The sequence below is a fragment of the Aethalodelphis obliquidens genome, unplaced genomic scaffold (assembly GCF_003676395.1).
Source record: "Aethalodelphis obliquidens isolate GAN/ISIS:26980383/991018 unplaced genomic scaffold, ASM367639v1 scaffold282, whole genome shotgun sequence".
In the NCBI taxonomy this organism is placed as follows: domain Eukaryota; kingdom Metazoa; phylum Chordata; class Mammalia; order Artiodactyla; family Delphinidae; genus Aethalodelphis; species Aethalodelphis obliquidens.
In genome coordinates, this window is record NW_020838196.1 from 19,513 (window position 1) to 31,530 (window position 12,018).

The following is a 12,018-nucleotide window of genomic DNA, read 5'->3' on the forward strand; positions in this document are numbered from 1 at the left end:
TTCCAAATATTGAAAAATCCTAGCATCCCTGGGATAAATCCCCTTGATCATGGTGTATGATCATTTTAATGTATTGTTGGAGTTGATTTGATAGTATTTTGTTGAGGAATTTTGCATCTATGTTCTTAAGTGATATTGGCGTGTAAATTTCTTCTTTTTTTTTTTTTAGTGATATCTTTATCTGGTTTTGGTGTCAGGGTGATGGTGGCCCCATAGAATGAGTTTGGAAGTGTTCCTTCCCCTGCATTTTTTTCTGGAATAGTTTCAGAGAATGGGTGTTAACCCTCCTCTAAATGTTTGGTAGAATTCACCTGTGAGGCCATCTGGTCCTGGACTTTAAAGTTTTAAAGTTTCTGATTCAGTTTCAGTACTGGTAATTGGTCTGTTCATATTTTCTATTTCCTCCTGGTACAGGCTTGGTACCTTCCTAAGAATTTGTCCGTTTCTTTGTCCATTTTATTGGTGTATGGTTGCTTGTAGTAGTCTCTTATGGTCCTTTGTATTTCTCTGGTGTCAGTTGTAACTTCTCCTTTTTTATTTCTAAGTTTATTGATTTGAGTCCTCTCCCTTTTTTTTCTTGATGAGTCTGGCTAACAGTTTGTCAATTTTGTTTATCTTTTCAAAGAACCAGCTTTTAGTTTCATTGATCAATAGGGAAGCATTAACGACTTTCTTACATGGGCGGCGGGGTGGGGGGGGGGGGGGGGGGGGGGGGGGGGGGGGGGGGCAGATTCCTAAAGTGGACAAGTCAGTATTTAAATTTAATTCAGAAGGAAACCATGCTAAATGACAGCTGTTTTCTTTTTATGGCTGTTCCTATTTGCCTTATATATTGAAGTGCACCTATGTTGGGTGCATATATATTTACAATTGTTATGTCTTCTTCTTGGATTTATCCCTTGATTGTTATGTAGTGTCTTCTTTGTGTTTTGTAACAGTCTTTATTTTAACGTCTATTTGTCTGATACGAGTATTGCTACTCCAGCTTTCTTTTGATTTCCATTTGCATGAAATACCTTTTTTCAACTTCTCACTTTCAGTCTGTGTGTGTCCCTATATCTGAAGTGGGTCTCTTGTAGACAGTGTATATAAGGGTCTTGTTTTCGTTTCCATTCAGTCAGTCAGTGACTTTTGGTTGGAGCATTTATTCTGTTTATGCTTAAGGTAATTATGGATATGTATGTTCTTATTGCCATTTTATTAATTGTTTGAGGTTTGTTTTTGTAGGTCATTTTTCTTCCCTTCCTCTTTTTCTCATCTCTTCTGATTCGACGACTAAGTTCAGTGCTGTGGTTGGATTCCTTTTTCGTTTTTGTGTGCGTATCTATTGCAGATTTTTGGTTTGAGGTTACCATAGGTTTTGATATAGCAGTCTGTGTATAAACAAGATTGTTTTGAGTTGCTGGTCTTTCAATTTCAAATGCATCCCAATATCCTGCATTTGTGCTCTTTTCTTCTCATGATTGGTGGTTTTGCTATCATACGTGTTTGTGGATGATTTCCTATGTTTGCTGTATGTTCGCCTTTACCAGTGAGCTTTTCCATTCATCATTTTCTTGTTTCTAGTTGTGGCCTTTTCGTTTCTGCCTAGAGAAGTTCCTTTAGCATTTGTTGCAAAGCTGGTCTGGTGGTGCTGAATTCTCTTAGCTTTTGCTTGTCTGTAAACTTTTGATTTCTCCATTGAATCTGCATAAGAGCCTCTGCTGGCTAGAGTATTCTGGGTTGTAGGTTCTTACCTTTCATCACGTTAAAGATATCATGCCACTCTTTTCTGGCCTGCAAAGTTTCTGTTGAGAAATCAGCTGGTACCCTTATGGGAATTCCCTTGCATGTTATTTGTTGCTTTTCTCTTGTTGCTTTTAATATTTTTTCTTTGTCCTTAATTTTTGTCAATTTGATTACTGTGTCTTGGCGTGTTCCTCCCTGGGTTTATCCTGCCTGGTACTCTCTGTGCTTCCTGACAACTGTTCATTTTAGGTCAACTTGAAAGAGCCATATTGATTCCCACCAGGACCAAACGCTGCAGCTCATTCACATGCTGGGAAAATACTAACTGTGATGGAAATGTTTACATACACAAGGATGGCGAGAATGACAGTGACATAAACTTCCTAGTTCCTTAAAGGACCTGATGACCTTACAAGGATGGGGCTTGGAATGCTGGTAAATTGTTATACAGCAATAGAAAATGGATACAGGGTATTTATGATACTGTCCTAATGAGATCCCATTCTTGTACATATTACCTGTACATGCATAGAAAACATCTGTAAGGATGGATATGAATGTTGGGGGTGAGACACCCAGTGGCTTTTACTTTATTCCTTATACTTACTGGGTTGTTTGAAAAAAATTAAGTGAGCATATATTTAATAATCAGATGGGGAAAATAAAGATCTTAAAGGTGAGAAAGAAAATCATTAAAAGTATATCCTAAGTACCTCAAAGGAGTCTAGTAGATTGAAATTACGTAACTGATAAGAACGTGCTTTTGAAAGTTGTGTAGTTTCATAAAAATACAATGTAGTACCTTTTTCTCAGTCCTTAATCTCTCCTCCTTACTTAGAATTAATAGGCAGACGTTTAGGTATGTTTAGATTCAGAATTTTATTTTAAATAGATTTCTGTGCCATAACATAATGTCTGTGATACTCTTACTAAAAATTATGTATAACGGTCAAATTCTAACAATTTTTGCAACAAGCTCTCATTACTTTTTCTTCAAAATAGGAGAAGTTCACATTACATACCATTTTGAACATGATTGTTTGCTTACAAATAATTTACTGTAAAAATGTTATTTTCAAAGAAAATTTATGGGAAATGATAAAGCAACTACAAAAATCTTTACAATAAAATCCAGGATAAAAATATTTTTTTGTGGATTGAAAATGTATCAACATGTATATGTGGATTATAAATATATTTTGGCAATCTGATGCATTCAAGGGCACTTTAAAAGTTGTCTAGTTAAATTACTACAGATATGACGTATTTGGTGAAACCCAATCTGTAAGTCTGACACCAACAATCATTTCTTCCTGCTAAAACATAGAAATAATTTATCTGAAAACCGTGAGTGCTATGAAGAGTTCGATTTCTTCATAAAGATTCCTTTATAAGTTGGGCTAATCCCTGGAAGGCCTAAAAGCGAACAGAGAGAAGAATTAATAAAATTAGGATGCTGTTTAGGAAAAGTCTGTCATAACTTGAGAAATTTAAACAAAGAGTATCCATCTTAGGTTGAGATCAGACAGTGAAAAGTCAGGATTAACCTCAGTTTTATCTGGGTCAGAGGCCGTCATGTCCACTAATATACGTAGACGAAAGCACATCAGAGGCCCAGGAAATTTTTCAAATCCTTATTCCCTCAAGATCATCATCTTCTCCCAGAACACGAATTATTTTTTTCATATACTCTCTCACCTGCACATGCCTTCTGTATAGTTTCAGTTGTCCAGCTCTATGCATATATAACTTATGAAAAGCATATTTAATGACATGAGAAAGGAAGTCAATCAAGAACACAGCCGGAGACAGCCCATCTCCAAGGATAAGTATACACTCTTCTTACACTTCCTGGACTCTTCAGTTTATGGCTCTTCTGTGGGTTCCCGACACACAGTTCTTAGGAACTTGCTTCTTGGTTTCCTGTAATCCTGGTTAAAGCTGGACTTTGTGATTAAGCAATTACTGAACTCCAATCATTCATATTATTCTATTTGACCCTTCCTCAAGAGATAGAGATGGATGGCTTTATGAATTTGTACTATGGCTCATGTTAATTCTATGAAGAAATGAAAGAGTTTCTCTTTTTAACGTGTTGATAATTTGCCAACACTGTTGAACAGGTCTGTCATGTATTCATGAAAGCAATAAAATTCAACTCCAATTTGGTCGCATCATTTGTCTATAGAAGCCTGGCAACTTCTCTGAATGGTAGTTTGTGACTTTCCAACTAATACCCATTTTGCAGAAACCCAAGAAGATATCAAATAATGTTGTAACTCACAGAATGAACACAAAAAATAAATGGATATCTACTTTTACTCTAAAGAGAATATTGTACTCACCATGTCCATCTGCTCTGGAGAAGCTAAAGAGAAGGATGCTCTGAAGTAGGGGCAAGGAGCTGAACTATCAAGGTAGAAATGATATCCAGGAAGCATGAATATCTAAGAGAGTTTATGGAAAACAGGTGATGTACCATTAAAGAAAACTAAAAGAAAATATAGGTGAATCTAATCTCAGAGTGGAGGATGACTTTTAAACTTAAAAAGCAATGAAAGAAATCACAAGAGAAAAATCAATTTATATAAAATTACTGCATGTCATACAATAAAACTAAAAGCATAGAAATCAGTGTTTACAATAAATACAGCAATTCTACCTCTTCTCCATATATTATAGAGAACGCACAGAAACAGAGGAAAAACTTTAAAATGGACAAGGACAGCTTATTCAAGAAATACAAATGGTAATAAACACGAATAAATGTTTAACATAACTAGAAAAGTAAAATAAATCCAATGAAATATCATTTTAAAAAATATTTCATTTTTTAAAGTTAAACTATAGCTGATTTACTATGTTGTGTTAGTTTCGGGTATACAGAATAGTGATTCAGTTATACATATGTGTATATGTATATCAATCTATCTTTTCTTTTTCATATTCTTTTCCCTTATAGGTTATTATAAAATATTGAGTATAGTTCCCTGTGCTATACAGTAAGACCTTGTTGGTTATCTATGTTATACATAGTAGTGTATATATGTTAATCCCAAACTCCTAATATATCCCTTCTCCCCTTTCCCCTTTGGTAACCATAAGTTTGTTTTCTATGTCTGTGGGTCTATTTCCATTTTGTCAATAAGTTCATTTGTATAATTTTTTTAGATTCCACATATAGTGATATCATATGATATTTGTTTTTTTTCTGTCTGACTTCACTTTGTGTGATAATCTCTAGGTCTATCCATGTTGCTGCAAATGGTATTATTTCATTCTTTGTTTATGGCTGAATAATATTCCATTGGATATATGTACCACATCTTCTTTATCTATTCATTTTTTGAAGAACATTTAGTTTGCTTCCATGTCTTGGCTATTGTAAATAGTGCTGCAATGAAACATTGGGGTGCATGTATCTTTTTGAATTATACCTTTCTCCATATATATATTCCCAGGAGTGGGATCCCTGGATCATATGGTAACTCTATTTTTAGTTTCTTAATGAACCTCCATACTGGTTGCACCAATTAAAATTCCCACCAGTAGTGTACGAGGGTTCACTTTTCTCCACACCCTCTCCAGCATTTATTATTTGTAGACTTTTTGATGATGGGCATTCTGTCTGCTATGAGGTGATACCTCGTTGTAGTTTTGATTTGATTTTCTCTAATAATTAGCGATATTGAAAATCCTTTCATGCACCTGTTGACCATCTGTATGTCTTCTTTGGAGAAATGTCTTTTTAGGTCTTCTGCCCAATTTTGGATTGGGTTATTTGTGGTTTTTTTCTTTATATTGCGCTGTATGAGCTGTTTCTATACTTTGGAAATTACTCCTTTGTCTGTCACATCATTTGCAAATATTTGTTCCCATTCCGTAGGTTGCCTTTTTGTTTTCTTTATGGTTTCATTTGCTGTGCAAAAGCTTTTAAGTTTAACTAGGTCCCATTTCTTTATTTTTGTTTTTATTTCCATTCTAGGAGACAGAGCAAAAATGATATTGCTATGATTTATGTCAAAGAGTGTTCTGATTGTTCTACTCTAAGAGTTTTATAATATCCAGTCTTATATTTAGGTCTGTAAACCATTTTGAGTTTATTGTTGTATATGATCTTTGAGAATGTTCTAATTTCATTCTTTGACATGTAGCTGTACTGTTTTCCTAGCATCCTTTATTGTAGAGACTGTCTTTTCTCCATGGTATATTCTTGCTCCTTTGTCATAGATTAATTGACCATAGGTGTGTGGGTTTATTTCTGGGCTCTCTATACTGTTCCATTGATCTATATTTCTGTTTTTGTGCCACTACAATACTGTTTGGATTACTGCAGCTTTGTAGTGTAGTCTGAAGTCAGGGAATGTGACTCCTCCAGCTCCGTTCTTCTTTCTCAAGACTGCTTTGGCTGTTAGGGGACTTTCGTGTTTCCATACAAATTTTAAAATTATTTGTTCTAGTTCTGTGAAAAATGACCTTGGTAATTTGATAGGGATTGCACTGAACCTGTAATTGGCCTTGGATAGTAAAGTCATTTTGACAAAATTGATTCTTCCAATCCAAGAACATGGTGTATCCTTCCATCAGTTTGTGTTGTCTTCAGTTTCTTTCATCGGCATTTTATAGGTTTCCAATTACAGGTCTTTTGCCTTTTTAGGTAGGTTTATTCCTAGGTATTTTATTCTTTTAGATGTGATGGTAAATGGGATTTTTTCCTTAATTTCTCTTTCTGATCTTTTGTTGTTAGTATATAGAAATGCAACAAATTTCTGTGTATTTATTTTGTATCATGCAACTTTACCAAATTCATTGATGAGCTCTAGTAGTTTTCTGGTAGTATCTTTAGGATTTTCTATGTATAGCATCATCTGCAAACAGTGACAGTTTTACTTCTTCTTTTCCACTTTTGATTCCTTCTATTTCTTTTTCTTCTGTGATTGCTGTGTCTAGGTCTTCCAAAACTTTGTTGAATAAAAGTGGTGAGTGTGGGCATCCTTGTCTTGCTCCCAGTCTTAGAGGAAATACTTTCAGATTTTCGCTGTTGAGTATGATGTTAGCTGTGGGTTTTTCATATATAGCCATTATTATGTTAAGGTGTATTCCCTCTATACCCGCTATCTGGAGAGTTTTTATCATAAATGGATGTTGAATTTTATCAAAAGCTTTTTTGTCTCTATTGAGATGATCATATGGTTTTTATTCTTCAATTTGTTAACGTGGTGTGTCACACAGATTGATTTGTGGATATTGAAAAAAACTGCAAAAAATACAAACATGTGGAGGCTAAACAATATGCTACTAAACAACCAATGAATCGTGGAAGAAATTAAAGAGAAAATCAAAAAATACCTAGAGAGAAATGAAAATGAAAACATGATGATCCAAAACCTATGGGATGCAGCAAAAGTAGTTCTAAGAGGGAAGCTTATAGTAATACAGTCATACCTTGGGAAACAAAAAATCTCAAATAAATAACCTAACCTTACACCTAAAGCAAATAGAGAAAGAAGAACAAACCAAACCCATAGTTAGTAGAAGGAAAGAAATCATAAAGATCAGAGCAGAAATAAATAGAGACTAAGAAGACAATAGAAAAGATCCATGAAACTAAAATGGAACTTGGGTCTCTGACTCACGGCAGGAGCAGAAGAGGTTATAGACCACGTCTTTGAAAACTGTGCATGAGTCAGAACTAAGCTGGTTTGTGTTAAGTTTTCGAGATTGTTGTCTAGTAAAATCATGACATTCAGAACTTTAAGAAACTGCTTGTTTTTTCATGGTGTAGATCTGGCCCCTGGTTGTTGAAGTTAGATGAACTGGGAATGAAATGATTTGGGGGCATTCTGGGGAGAAAATTTCAAGGCCGAAGATGAGTGTTTTTTTTTTTTGTCCTGATTAACAATGAAATGAAAACCATAATTTCTACCAATATTGTGGAACAGTTTAGGGATGTGCCAGAAGCAAGTTTCTGTAGAGAAGGAGGGGATGGTAATAATCTCCTGGCAAGATAACCAAAATTTGGGCTAAGGCAGCAGTGTTAGAGATTACTTAGAAAAGGTAAAGAAAGGTATGTGCAACAGGGTATATGGAATAAAAGAAAGGGACTGAAAAAAAATGACAATAAATATGAAGTCTGTATCCTTAGCTCCTAGTTCAGGGATACACACATCAAATGTTCTGGAGAATAATGGCATTGATAAGAAAGCAAAAAAAAAAAAAAGTAATAAAATTGATTTATTGTACTAAAATGCACTTATATGAGTTGTCATTTAAGTATTTATTAAGCGCTTTCTATGTGCTGTTATTAACATTAAAACAATTAATAAAGCATGAGTCCTGCGGTCAAGTATGATGATTACAGGGAATGAGTGACTTTCCCAGGGGAGTGGATTGGCTCTTGGGTCCAGGCAGCCAGTTCCCAGTTCTGACCTCTAGACTGTCTCTTACGCTCTAGCACAGGAGTTTGCCAACAACAACACGATCTGTTCTTTGTACTCACTGCCTCAAGACAAAAGTGATACTAGAAACAGATCTTGGTGTTTACAAAAGAGTGACGAACATGATAAAGGAATTAATGGAGAATGGTTGATTGATTTGCTAAATTGGAAAGCTACACAGAAGCATATTTAGATGTCTCAGCTTAATTAGTGCCTCTGAATGAAATCTAAGTAGACATGATTTAAGTATAAAAGGAGAAAAAAAATTAGAAATCCTTGTGGGCTAATTTTAAGTGAAAAAAACAGGATATAAACTTTTCTGTGTAATTTTAATGCTGTAAAATAATTGCACAGCCATATCAGACAAACAAACCACCCGATTAAAAAATGGGCACAAACCTGAATGTACGTTTTTCCAGAGAAGACATACAGATGGCTAAAAAGCACATGAAAAGATGCTCTACATCATTAATCATCAGGTTAATGCCAATCATTAACCATTAATCATCAATGCAAATCAAAACCACAATGAGATATCACGTCACACTTATTAAAATAGCAACCAGCAAATGGACAACAAATAACAAATGCTGGCGAGGATGCAGAGAAAAGGGAACACTTGTAAACTGTTGGTGGGAATGTAAATTGGTGAAGCATTATGGAACATAGTATGGAGGTTCCTCAAAAAACGAAAAATAGAACTACCATATGACCCAGCAATTCCACTTGTGGGTATATGTCCAAAGAAAATGAAAACACTAATTAAAAAAGATACATGCTTGGGGCTTCCCTGGTGGCGCAGTGGTTGAGAGTCCGCCTGCCAATGTAGGGGACACGGTTTGGTGCCCTAGTCTGGGAAGATCCCACATGCCGCGGAGCGGCTGGGCCCGTGAGCCACGACCGCTGAGCCTGCGCGTCCGGAGCCTGTGCTCCGCAACGGGAGAGGCCACAACAGTGAGAGGCCGCGTACCACAAAAAAAAAAAAAAAAAAAGATACAGTGTTCATTTCAGCATTATTTATAATTGCCAAGATATGGAAACAACCTAAGTGCCCATCAACAGATGAATGGATAAAGAATATGTGATATATATATATATATATAGTGATGTGATACACAAAGTTATAAAATGAATGAAATAATGCCATTTGTGACAACATGGATGGACTTGGAGGGTATTATGCTTAGTGAAATAAGTCAGAGAAGGACAAATATGCACTTATATGCAGAATCTAAAAAAATAAAATGATTAAACAAAAAGAAAGAGACACACATAATAGAGACAAACTGGTGCTTACCAGTGGGAAGAGGGAAGGGGGAAGGGCACGACAGGGGTAGAGGATTAAGAGGTACAAACTATTATGTATAAAATAAAGAAGATCCAATGATATATTGTACAGCACAGGGAATATAACCAATTTTTTATAATAACTTTAAGTGGAGTCTAATTGTTAAAAATATTGAATCACTATGTTGTACACCTGAAACTAATGTAATATTGTAAAGCATTATACTTTCATAAAAAAACAATTTCATAGACAAACTACTAGATATATACAAGCTGTTCAAGAAAATATTTCACAAATGGTCATAAAATCTGGGTAGTAAAATTATGGGCTATTTAAAAAACTTTCAATATGCTTTAATGAAGAATCATGTTACCATGAGTATGCTTTACTTTCCTAATCAGGAAAAAAAATCCTTTTATTTTAATACTAATGGCTTATGGTTACCAGTGGGTAAGGGGAGGAGGGTTAAACTGGGAGTTTGGGATTGACATATACAACTACTATATATAAAACAGATAACGAATAAGGCCCTACTGTATAGCACAGGGAACTCTACTCCATACTCTGTAATGGCCTATATGGGAAAAGAATCTAAGAAAGAGTGGATATATGTATATGTATAACTGAATCTCTTTGCTGTACACCTGAAACTAACACAACATTGTAAATCAACTATACTCCAATAAAAATTTTTTAAAAATAATAAAAAATATTACTGGCTAATACTCATCAAGCATTTACTATGTGCCAGGTATTGGTCTAAGTACTTTATCCATATTTATTGCTTTCATCATCATAGCAACCCTAAGAAGGAGAGGTTCTTATTATCTGCATTGTACCCAACGCCACATATAAGGGCAGGGCTGGAGCTGGGATTCACACCCAAGGACGTGCCTCCAGAGACTGTGCTCTTAGCCACTAAGCTAATCAGTAGCTGAGCTGAATGACTGTATTTCCCCTGGTTTAGACCAGGAGACTAATTCTGTAACCCAAAATCTATTCTGTTCTTAGTAAGGAGTTAATGTATCTGATAGGCAAACATTATGCCTTGGGTTGGTGGGCAACGATAGATATCTCTTGCCATTTTATTAAGATATTACTTTAAAGAAAAAATGTAGCTTTTCTTCCTGTTTTACCTCTTTCTTAAAGGCTTTCTCTTCAATCAGTTTTCTTACATCATGAAGGCCCTTAATTTTAACCCATAAAAACATTCCAGCAGTAGGAACTTGCCATTCTGCCAAACCTACAAACAAAAGAGAAGAAATATTTCCCGAGACCATTTCTGATGATGTCAACTATATCGCTGAAATGACAAATTGCAGTAACTATAAACTAGTGTTTCCAAAAAAGTTCCTTCAGTGATAGCATTTTTAAAAATATAGTTTCATGAGTTCTGAAAATTGATGCTCTGAGTTTTATTTTAAAAAGTAAGGTGAGGGTTTGAAAGGGAGAGAGGAGACTCGTGTGTTTATTTATGATTTTAGTGGGTCTCAGGGCAGTGCGGGAAATCCAGTGCCATGCCCACCACCCTTCCTTAGAATTGCCCCTAAGCCGAACATGGCTCTTTCAGTTTTAGGAGCGGATTCCTCAGCTCTTTCTAGTGTTTCAATAAATCTTATCATTTATGTAATTGTTCATAAGTTTAATGAATTGAAGTTTTTATCAGAATGTAGTTAATTATGAAAGGAGTACATAAAATTAAGAAATTCTGGTCATTGGTAGGCTTTATGCTCCATTGAACATAAGGATAGAGAAACCAAGAAGGAAGAATAATTATTTTGATTTTGATTATTACCTTTAAAAAAAAAAAACCTTGATGTTGATTAAAGCCTTTTTTTCAACTTCACTATAGGAAGTGGTAGAATAGTACTCTTATCAAAAAGATAGTAATTGTGTTTTTACCAGGACTACGTAGGGAAAAAGATATGAGGGAAATAAGAAGTGACTACTTTGTATTTACTGTTATTCTTGCCAAAGGCATTTTTAGTGGTGTAAGTAAAGCCATGCAATTCATTTTACTTTCTTCCTTAATAGAAAATTAAATCTAAACCATTCTGAAATCAAATTAGCAATAGAAAATATTAGATAAATGAGGTTAATGATTAAAAGGCAAATTGTCTGTAATGAGAAACCTGCCTTAGATTGTACTGTTTTGTCTTTATAGAGTCAGTAAAGGAGTATGTTGTTGATTTCACAATTCCTCTTCTATTTGGAGCAAAATTTTGAAAACCTTTTGAGTACAGGTATTATTTAACTTTAAGTAGGTTATTGCTGGTTGATTGTTAGACTAATTGGTCATTTTTCTTCAAACCACAGTTACTTTGCAGCAGTCAGTTATAGTAGAAATGCGTAGAATCGTGCCAGGGTTTGTGCTCTTACTTCTGAGATCATTCATAGGGTAACATTTTCTTGACAAGAATACTCCTGGACCCTGTTTCCTTCCCCAGGGTTATTAACAATACTCTGTGGTGTGTATCACTCACTCATATAAGGGCTACTGTTCATCCCAGGACAGGATGTAAGTTCCACTCACCACTTAACCACTTGTCTGCAGCTGCCAATAAT

General features: G+C 35.1%; 1 long non-coding RNA gene across 1 annotated transcript; it reads right to left on the bottom strand.

The window, feature by feature from the left end:
* Positions 1 to 2,588: 2,588 nt before the first annotated feature.
* Positions 2,589 to 12,018, bottom strand: LOC113616646 (uncharacterized). The gene is made up of 3 exons (XR_003431363.1): positions 11,987 to 12,018; positions 10,590 to 10,696; positions 2,589 to 4,175 (listed from the first exon to the last, which is right to left on the bottom strand). It is a non-coding gene; the product is annotated as an uncharacterized LOC113616646 (long non-coding RNA).